Raw genomic sequence first — 9,081 nt, forward strand, 5'->3', positions numbered from 1 at the left:
CCACCCATGCCCGCACGCCACCACCGGCTGCGGCTCGGGACGGGAGCGAGCGGAGAGCCAGCCGCTCGCGGCGGGGCGGAGCCCGGACGGGGCCGGGCCCTCTCCCCGCCCCAGCGCGCGACGGGAGAACCACGCGCACGCTCGCGCACACGCGCGGCCCCGCGCCCGACGACGGCCCGGCCGGGCGTGACCCTCCCCCGACTCGGAGGGGGGAGGCGCCGGCCGCGGTAGGCAAAGAGCAGCTCTGCCCACGCGCCACGGTGGTGGCGTCCGTGGCTACTACGCGCAAAGGAGGGGCGGCGGCTGGGGGGTCCGGTACCCCAAGGCACCCTCTCGGATCGCTAGAGAAGGCTTTCTCACCGAGGGCGTGTCGCCCCCGCCCATCGTCCGCCATCGGGCCCACCAAGGCGCTTACAGACACCATGGCCACGCAATGCAGGAGGGGTCTGCGGTAGAGGTAAGGCCTAGAGCAAGTCGGAGCGTCCGTGGTCAGGGCCGCGAGCCCGCGCTGCCCCGGGCTCGCCATCTCTGGCCACACTGGGCTTAGCTAGGGATCTACAAGGCCCCTGTGCGGCTCCCAAGTCAGTGCCTCCCCTCAGGCCGAGAGACCAAGGGAGGCAGAGACTGGGACGGAGGTGCCGATCAAACAGCACCTCCCAACCAAAGAGCCAGCGCCACGCCGCTGGCTCGGCCCGCCACGGTCACTCCCACACCCGCGGGGAAACCCCAGCAAGGGGAACGCGCGGGCACGCGCCCGAGCCTGCCCGCCCCCACACGGCACGCCGTGGGGGGCGACGAGGCACCCGTCCCCCCCGAGGGGGACGAGGGGCACGCCTCCCTTACCGACTCGACCCCCCCGCTCCTCAGACACACCAGCGCAGTGGTTACCTGAGGAGGCCGACGGGAACAGGGAACGACACCGCCACTCGGCCTCGGGCGCCTGAGGGACGACCTGGAACGCTCCAGGGGCACCGCCAACGGCCTGGGGAACGCGCTCACGCGCCCGGGAAGGCGCGCGGCACGGCGGCAACACGGCCCGCCCCACCGCGGGGAGGGCCGCCCGCGAGACACAGCCAAGAGGCACAGGCAGAGCATCCGCCGCGTCACGGAGACCCCGACACCGCCCACGCCACGAGGCACGGGGCGGGGGAGCGAGGTCGGGCCGGATTCCGCACCCCTGCCGCCTCCCACACGCCACTCGCAGCGGGGGAGAACGGGCGAGGGGACCCGCGGGCAGAGCGAGAAGAGCGGTCCCGTTCGCCATGAACGTCCGTCCCTCGTCTGGCACGGCTTAGGCCCGGCCCGGGAGAGCACAGCATCACCACATCGGTCGGCAGCATAACGCGAGGGACCCCCGAGCAAGGGAAGGCCGGCGAGGACAGCGAGCGGAGGAGCCTGCTTCAGCCTCACCGACCCCTCTCCTCCTCCAGCAAGCGCGGGCGACGACCCCAGGACGAGAACGCCTGACACGCACTGGCACGGAGCCGGTGGGATGGGGTAAGTCGCGACCGCACCCGGGTGCCGGCGGCAGGGAGTGCACGTGGTAGAGGACCCCGCGCCCCTAACCCCGCCGCCCTCGGGTACCAGAGACCGGAGGTGGCACCACGGTCGTGGGGGCGCCTGGAACGCACAAGAGCCGGCGCGCAGGCCCCAGCGGGCGGCTCAAGCGGCGGGGGTGGAAACGGGCGTCCGGTTCTCGGCCAGAGCCCGGAGCCCTCCCCGCACACGCATCCAGGCACCCGGAAGCTCTCGGGCGACTGTCACCCGAGCAGAGCGTGTCAGCACTTATCTGGCGGCACAAAACCACCCATTCGGGGGCAAGAATCGCCGCGCCCGGAGACGGGGCCCACCCACGGATCACCAGGGGAACCCCTGGATCACGGCCACGGCCACCAGACCCCAAGCACGACCCCATCGCCACCAGGCCCGGAGCTCCCGGGGCCATCTGGTCGACCCCAGAAGCGTGGCGGCAGGGGGAGCCGGGGACAGCCTCCCCGGGCCGCCCGCGCGGGCCGGGACCGGTCGGTCCCTCCCTCTGAGTCGCCGGGTCAGGACTTAGAAAAGAATTCCGCGGAGGCGCCTCCGGCGACCGGGCCCGGGGCGGGACCGTGGCTCCCGTCCCTCAGCCGGGGCTCCACCTACGCCTCGAGCCGGCCCCCTCCCGCCTCCGGACAAAGACGCGACCCGCGAAACTCGGAGAGAGAAGTCCGGTCCGACGGCCCGGACCCACCCCGGGCACGCGTCCGGGCCGGGGACGCCCTCCCCGGCCCGCCCTCGAGGGCTCCCGGGGCCGGTCCACGCTCTTCTCCAGGGCGGGACTTGGAAAAAAAAACTGCCACGGAGGAGGAGGCATCCGAGGACCGGGCCCGGTCCCCACCGCCAGAGCCGGTCGACTCGGAAGACCAGTGGGGAAAAGGCCAGCCCGGCGGCCGAGCCCGTCGCGCCCTCCACGGGCCTCCCCCGCAAGGCCCCGGCCGGTCGCCCACCTCCGGAGCGGGGCGCGGAAAGGGGATCGGCGACGCGGAAGGCCCGACCACCGGGCCGCCCTCGGGACGACGGCCGGGCACGGGACGAGCTCCCTCGCCCGTTCCCCCGCGGCGGCCCCCCACCCCCTCCCGGGGACGGAGGGGCACCGGCGGCTGCTGGTCGACCCGTCCGGGAGGCCCCACACCCCGGCCGGCACCGGGCGGCGCGGCGACAGCCACCTCCCTCAGTAGCCTGCACCTCCAATCTCCGGCGAGCGGGCGTCGCGCTCACGCCCCGGCGCCACCGGGCCAGATCCCGCCAGCGACGCCGGCCTCCCGGGACTCTGCCTCGGTCACCGCGGCCGAGTCCCGTCCCTTGGCCCGCGTCGCCGGAGCTCCGGAGGAAAGAGACGATATAAAAGCGGCCGCCAGGTGGCACCCGGCGACCGACGACCGCCTCAGCGGGACGGAGCCGGAGCGCGGGCCCGCCGGGGAGCACAGCCGGGCCGCCGGGCCGCCCGATCCCGTCCCGGAGCCCCCTCGGACCCAGCCTCCCGGCCCAGTGCGGCCCCGGGGCGTCCGCCCGCGGGCTCCCGGCCGCCAAGGCGCAGCCCCAGCCGCAGGAGGGGGACTCGGAAAAGGTTTCTCGGGCGATCACCGGGAAGGGAAGGGGAGAGTTCCCCCCAGAGAGGCCAGGGGGCGGCCCGGGCCGGGCTGGGCCGGTGCGGCCGGGAGGCCGCCGCTTCCCGGAGCGGCTGGAGCGCCCCCGGGGTTCCCGGGAGGACTTAGAAAATCAGGGCGGGCGGGGACGGTCAAACCGAAACCAGGCACGTCATCCGAGAAGGACCGTGATGACGGGAGGAGGAAAGCTTTCCAGTCCAGAGGGCCTGTCGAAGGCAGGCGGAGAGTCTACCCGCTGAAACTGACGAAGATGGGCAAAAGAAGCTAGCTCAGGCGCCGACATTTAAGGAAATAAAAAAAAAAAAGCACGAGGGCGTGGAGAAATGGGGAAAAATCAACACTGAGAAATCTACCCTCTGAAACCGACGAAGATGGGCAACAGGGGCTAGCTCAGGTGGCAATTTTTAAGGAAAAATGAAAGGAAGTGCGTGGAGACCTGGGGAAAAAGCAACACGGAGAAATCTACCCTCTAGAACTGAGAAAGAAGCGCAACAGAGGCTAGCTCAGGTGGCAATCTTTAAGCAAAAAAAATAAAATAAAAAAATACAATGGCGAGGAGACCCGGTCAAAAAGCAACCCTGAAAAAGGTACCCTCTGAAACTGAGGAAGCAGGGCAACAGTGCCTAGCTCAGGTGACAATCTTTAAGCAAAAGAAACACACAAGGGCGTGGGGAGCTGGCGAAAAGGCAACACTGAGAAATCCACCCTCTGAAACGGACGAAGATGGGCAACAGAGGCTAGCTCAGGTGGCAATCGTTAAGCAAAAGAAACACACAAGGGCGTGGAGACCTGGGGAAAAAGCAACACGGAGAAATCCACCCTCTGAAACTGAGGAAGATGGGCAAGAGAGGCTACCTCAGGTGGCAATCCTTAAGCAAAAGCAAAGCACAAAGGCGTGGAGCCCTGGGGACAAAGCAACCCTGAAATATCTACCCTCTGAAACTGAGGAACATGGGCAAGAGAGGCTAGCTCAGGTGGCACTCGTTAAGCAAAAACAAAACCCAAAGGCGTGGAGACCTGGGGAAAAAGCAACCCTGAAATATCTACCCTCTGAAACTGAGGAAGATGGGCAAGAGAGGCTGGCTTCAGGTGGCAATCGTTAAGCAAAAGAAACACACAAGGGCGTGGAGACCTGGGGAAAAAGCAACATTCAGAAATCCACCCTCTGAAACTGAGGAAGATGGGCAACAGAGGCTACCTCAGGTGGCAATCGTTAAGCCAAAGAAACACACAAGGGTCTGGAGACCTGGGGAAAAAGCAACACGGAGAAATCCACCCTCTGAAACTGACGAACATGGGCAAAAGAAGCTAGCTCAGGTTGCAACCTTTAAGCAGAAAAAAAACACAAGGGCGTGCAGACCTGGCAAAAAAGCAACAGTGAGAAATCTACCCTCTGAAACCGACGAAGATGGACAACAGAGGCTAGCTCAGGTGGCAATTTTTAAGGAAAAATAAAAGGAAGTGCGTGGAGACCTGGGGAAAAAGCAACACGGAGAAATCTACCCTCTAGAACTGAGAAAGAAGCGCAACAGAGGCTAGCTCAGGTGGCAATCTTTAAGCAAAAAAAATAAGATAAAAAAATACAATGGCGAGGAGACCCGGTGAAAAAGCAACCCTGAAAAAGGTACCCTCTGAAACTGAGGAAGCAGGGCAACAGTGCCTAGCTCAGGTGACAATCTTTAAGCAAAAGAAACACACAAGGGCGTGGGGAGCTGGCGAAAAGGCAACACTGAGAAATCCACCCTCTGAAACGGACGAAGATGGGCAACAGAGGCTAGCTCAGGTGGCAATCGTTAAGCAAAAGAAACACACAAGGGCGTGGAGACCTGGGGAAAAAGCAACACGGAGAAATCCACCCTCTGAAACTGAGGAAGATGGGCAAGAGAGGCTACCTCAGGTGGCAATCCTTAAGCAAAAACAAAGCACAAAGGCGTGGAGCCCTGGGGACAAAGCAACCCTGAAATATCTACCCTCTGAAACTGAGGAACATGGGCAAGAGAGGCTAGCTCAGGTGGCAATCGTTAAGCAAAAACAAAACACAAAGGCGTGGAGACCTGGGGAAAAAGCAACCCTGAAATATCTACCCTCTGAAACTGAGGAAGATGGGCAAGAGAGGCTGGCTTCAGGTGGCAATCTTTAAGCAAAAGAAACACACAAGGGCGTGGAGGCCTGGGGAAAAAGCAACACGGAGAAATCCACCCTCTGAAACTGAGGGACATGGGCAAAAGAAGCTAGCTCAGGTTGCAACCTTTAAGCAGAAAAAAAACACAAGGGCGTGCAGACCTGGCAAAAAAGCAACAGTGAGAAATCTACCCTCTGAAACCGACGAAGATGGACAACAGAGGCTAGCTCAGGTGGCAATTTTTAAGGAAAAATAAAAGGAAGTGCGTGGAGACCTGGGGAAAAAGCAACACGGAGAAATCTACCCTCTAGAACTGAGAAAGAAGCGCAACAGAGGCTAGCTCAGGTGGCAATCTTTAAGCAAAAAAAATAAGATAAAAAAATACAATGGCGAGGAGACCCGGTCAAAAAGCAACCCTGAAAAAGGTACCCTCTGAAACTGAGGAAGCAGGGCAACAGTGCCTAGCTCAGGTGACAATCTTTAAGCAAAAGAAACACACAAGGGCGTGGGGAGCTGGCGAAAAGGCAACACTGAGAAATCCACCCTCTGAAACGGACGAAGATGGGCAACAGAGGCTAGCTCAGGTGGCAATCGTTAAGCAAAAGAAACACACAAGGGCGTGGAGACCTGGGGAAAAAGCAACACGGAGAAATCCACCCTCTGAAACTGAGGAAGATGGTCAAGAGAGGCTACCTCAGGTGGCAATCCTTAAGCAAAAACAAAGCACAAAGGCGTGGAGCCCTGGGGACAAAGCAACCCTGAAATATCTACCCTCTGAAACTGAGGAACATGGGCAAGAGAGGCTAGCTCAGGTGGCAATCGTTAAGCAAAAACAAAACACAAAGGCGTGGAGACCTGGGGAAAAAGCAACCCTGAAATATCTACCCTCTGAAACTGAGGAAGATGGGCAAGAGAGGCTGGCTTCAGGTGGCAATCTTTAAGCAAAAGAAACACACAAGGGCGTGGAGGCCTGGGGAAAAAGCAACACGGAGAAATCCACCCTCTGAAACTGAGGGACATGGGCAAAAGAAGCTAGCTCAGGTTGCAACCTTTAAGCAGAAAAAAAACACAAGGGCGTGCAGACCTGGCAAAAAAGCAACAGTGAGAAATCTACCCTCTGAAACCGACGAAGATGGACAACAGAGGCTAGCTCAGGTGGCAATTTTTAAGGAAAAATAAAAGGAAGTGCGTGGAGACCTGGGGAAAAAGCAACACGGAGAAATCTACCCTCTAGAACTGAGAAAGAAGCGCAACAGAGGCTAGCTCAGGTGGCAATCTTTAAGCAAAAAAAATAAAATAAAAAAATACAATGGCGAGGAGACCCGGTCAAAAAGCAACCCTGAAAAAGGTACCCTCTGAAACTGAGGAAGCAGGGCAACAGTGCCTAGCTCAGGTGACAATCTTTAAGCAAAAGAAACACACAAGGGCGTGGGGAGCTGGCGAAAAGGCAACACTGAGAAATCCACCCTCTGAAACGGACGAAGATGGGCAACAGAGGCTAGCTCAGGTGGCAATCTTTAAGCAAAAGAAACACACAAGGGCGTGGAGACCTGGGGAAAAAGCAACACGGAGAAATCCACCCTCTGAAACTGACGAACATGGGCAAAAGAAGCTAGCTCAGGTTGCAACCTTTAAGCAGAAAAAAAACACAAGGGCGTGCAGACCTGGCAAAAAAGCAACAGTGAGAAATCTACCCTCTGAAACCGACGAAGATGGACAACAGAGGCTAGCTCAGGTGGCAATTTTTAAGGAAAAATAAAAGGAAGTGCGTGGAGACCTGGGGAAAAAGCAACACGGAGAAATCTACCCTCTAGAACTGAGAAAGAAGCGCAACAGAGGCTAGCTCAGGTGGCAATCTTTAAGCAAAAAAAATAAGATAAAAAAATACAATGGCGAGGAGACCCGGTCAAAAAGCAACCCTGAAAAAGGTACCCTCTGAAACTGAGGAAGCAGGGCAACAGTGCCTAGCTCAGGTGACAATCTTTAAGCAAAAGAAACACACAAGGGCGTGGGGAGCTGGCGAAAAGGCAACACTGAGAAATCCACCCTCTGAAACGGACGAAGATGGGCAACAGAGGCTAGCTCAGGTGGCAATCTTTAAGCAAAAGAAACACACAAGGGCGTGGAGACCTGGGGAAAAAGCAACACGGAGAAATCCACCCTCTGAAACTGAGGAAGATGGGCAAGAGAGGCTACCTCAGGTGGCAATCCTTAAGCAAAAACAAAGCACAAAGGCGTGGAGCCCTGGGGACAAAGCAACCCTGAAATATCTACCCTCTGAAACTGAGGAACATGGGCAAGAGAGGCTAGCTCAGGTGGCAATCGTTAAGCAAAAACAAAACACAAAGGCGTGGAGACCTGGGGAAAAAGCAACCCTGAAATATCTACCCTCTGAAACTGAGGAAGATGGGCAAGAGAGGCTGGCTTCAGGTGGCAATCTTTAAGCAAAAGAAACACACAAGGGCGTGGAGGCCTGGGGAAAAAGCAACACGGAGAAATCCACCCTCTGAAACTGAGGGACATGGGCAAAAGAAGCTAGCTCAGGTTGCAACCTTTAAGCAGAAAAAAAACACAAGGGCGTGCAGACCTGGCAAAAAAGCAACAGTGAGAAATCTACCCTCTGAAACCGACGAAGATGGACAACAGAGGCTAGCTCAGGTGGCAATTTTTAAGGAAAAATAAAAGGAAGTGCGTGGAGACCTGGGGAAAAAGCAACACGGAGAAATCTACCCTCTAGAACTGAGAAAGAAGCGCAACAGAGGCTAGCTCAGGTGGCAATCTTTAAGCAAAAAAAATAAAATAAAAAAATACAATGGCGAGGAGACCCGGTCAAAAAGCAACCCTGAAAAAGGTACCCTCTGAAACTGAGGAAGCAGGGCAACAGTGCCTAGCTCAGGTGACAATCTTTAAGCAAAAGAAACACACAAGGGCGTGGGGAGCTGGCGAAAAGGCAACACTGAGAAATCCACCCTCTGAAACGGACGAAGATGGGCAACAGAGGCTAGCTCAGGTGGCAATCTTTAAGCAAAAGAAACACACAAGGGCGTGGAGACCTGGGGAAAAAGCAACACGGAGAAATCCACCCTCTGAAACTGACGAACATGGGCAAAAGAAGCTAGCTCAGGTTGCAACCTTTAAGCAGAAAAAAAACACAAGGGCGTGCAGACCTGGCAAAAAAGCAACAGTGAGAAATCTACCCTCTGAAACCGACGAAGATGGACAACAGAGGCTAGCTCAGGTGGCAATTTTTAAGGAAAAATAAAAGGAAGTGCGTGGAGACCTGGGGAAAAAGCAACACGGAGAAATCTACCCTCTAGAACTGAGAAAGAAGCGCAACAGAGGCTAGCTCAGGTGGCAATCTTTAAGCAAAAAAAATAAGATAAAAAAATACAATGGCGAGGAGACCCGGTCAAAAAGCAACCCTGAAAAAGGTACCCTCTGAAACTGAGGAAGCAGGGCAACAGTGCCTAGCTCAGGTGACAATCTTTAAGCAAAAGAAACACACAAGGGCGTGGGGAGCTGGCGAAAAGGCAACACTGAGAAATCCACCCTCTGAAACGGACGAAGATGGGCAACAGAGGCTAGCTCAGGTGGCAATCTTTAAGCAAAAGAAACACACAAGGGCGTGGAGACCTGGGGAAAAAGCAACACGGAGAAATCCACCCTCTGAAACTGAGGAAGATGGGCAAGAGAGGCTACCTCAGGTGGCAATCCTTAAGCAAAAACAAAGCACAAAGGCGTGGAGCCCTGGGGACAAAGCAACCCTGAAATATCTACCCTCTGAAACTGAGGAACATGGGCAAGAGAGGCTAG

This window comes from Equus asinus, unplaced genomic scaffold, assembly GCF_041296235.1.
Source record: "Equus asinus isolate D_3611 breed Donkey unplaced genomic scaffold, EquAss-T2T_v2 contig_804, whole genome shotgun sequence".
NCBI classification, from domain to species: domain Eukaryota; kingdom Metazoa; phylum Chordata; class Mammalia; order Perissodactyla; family Equidae; genus Equus; species Equus asinus.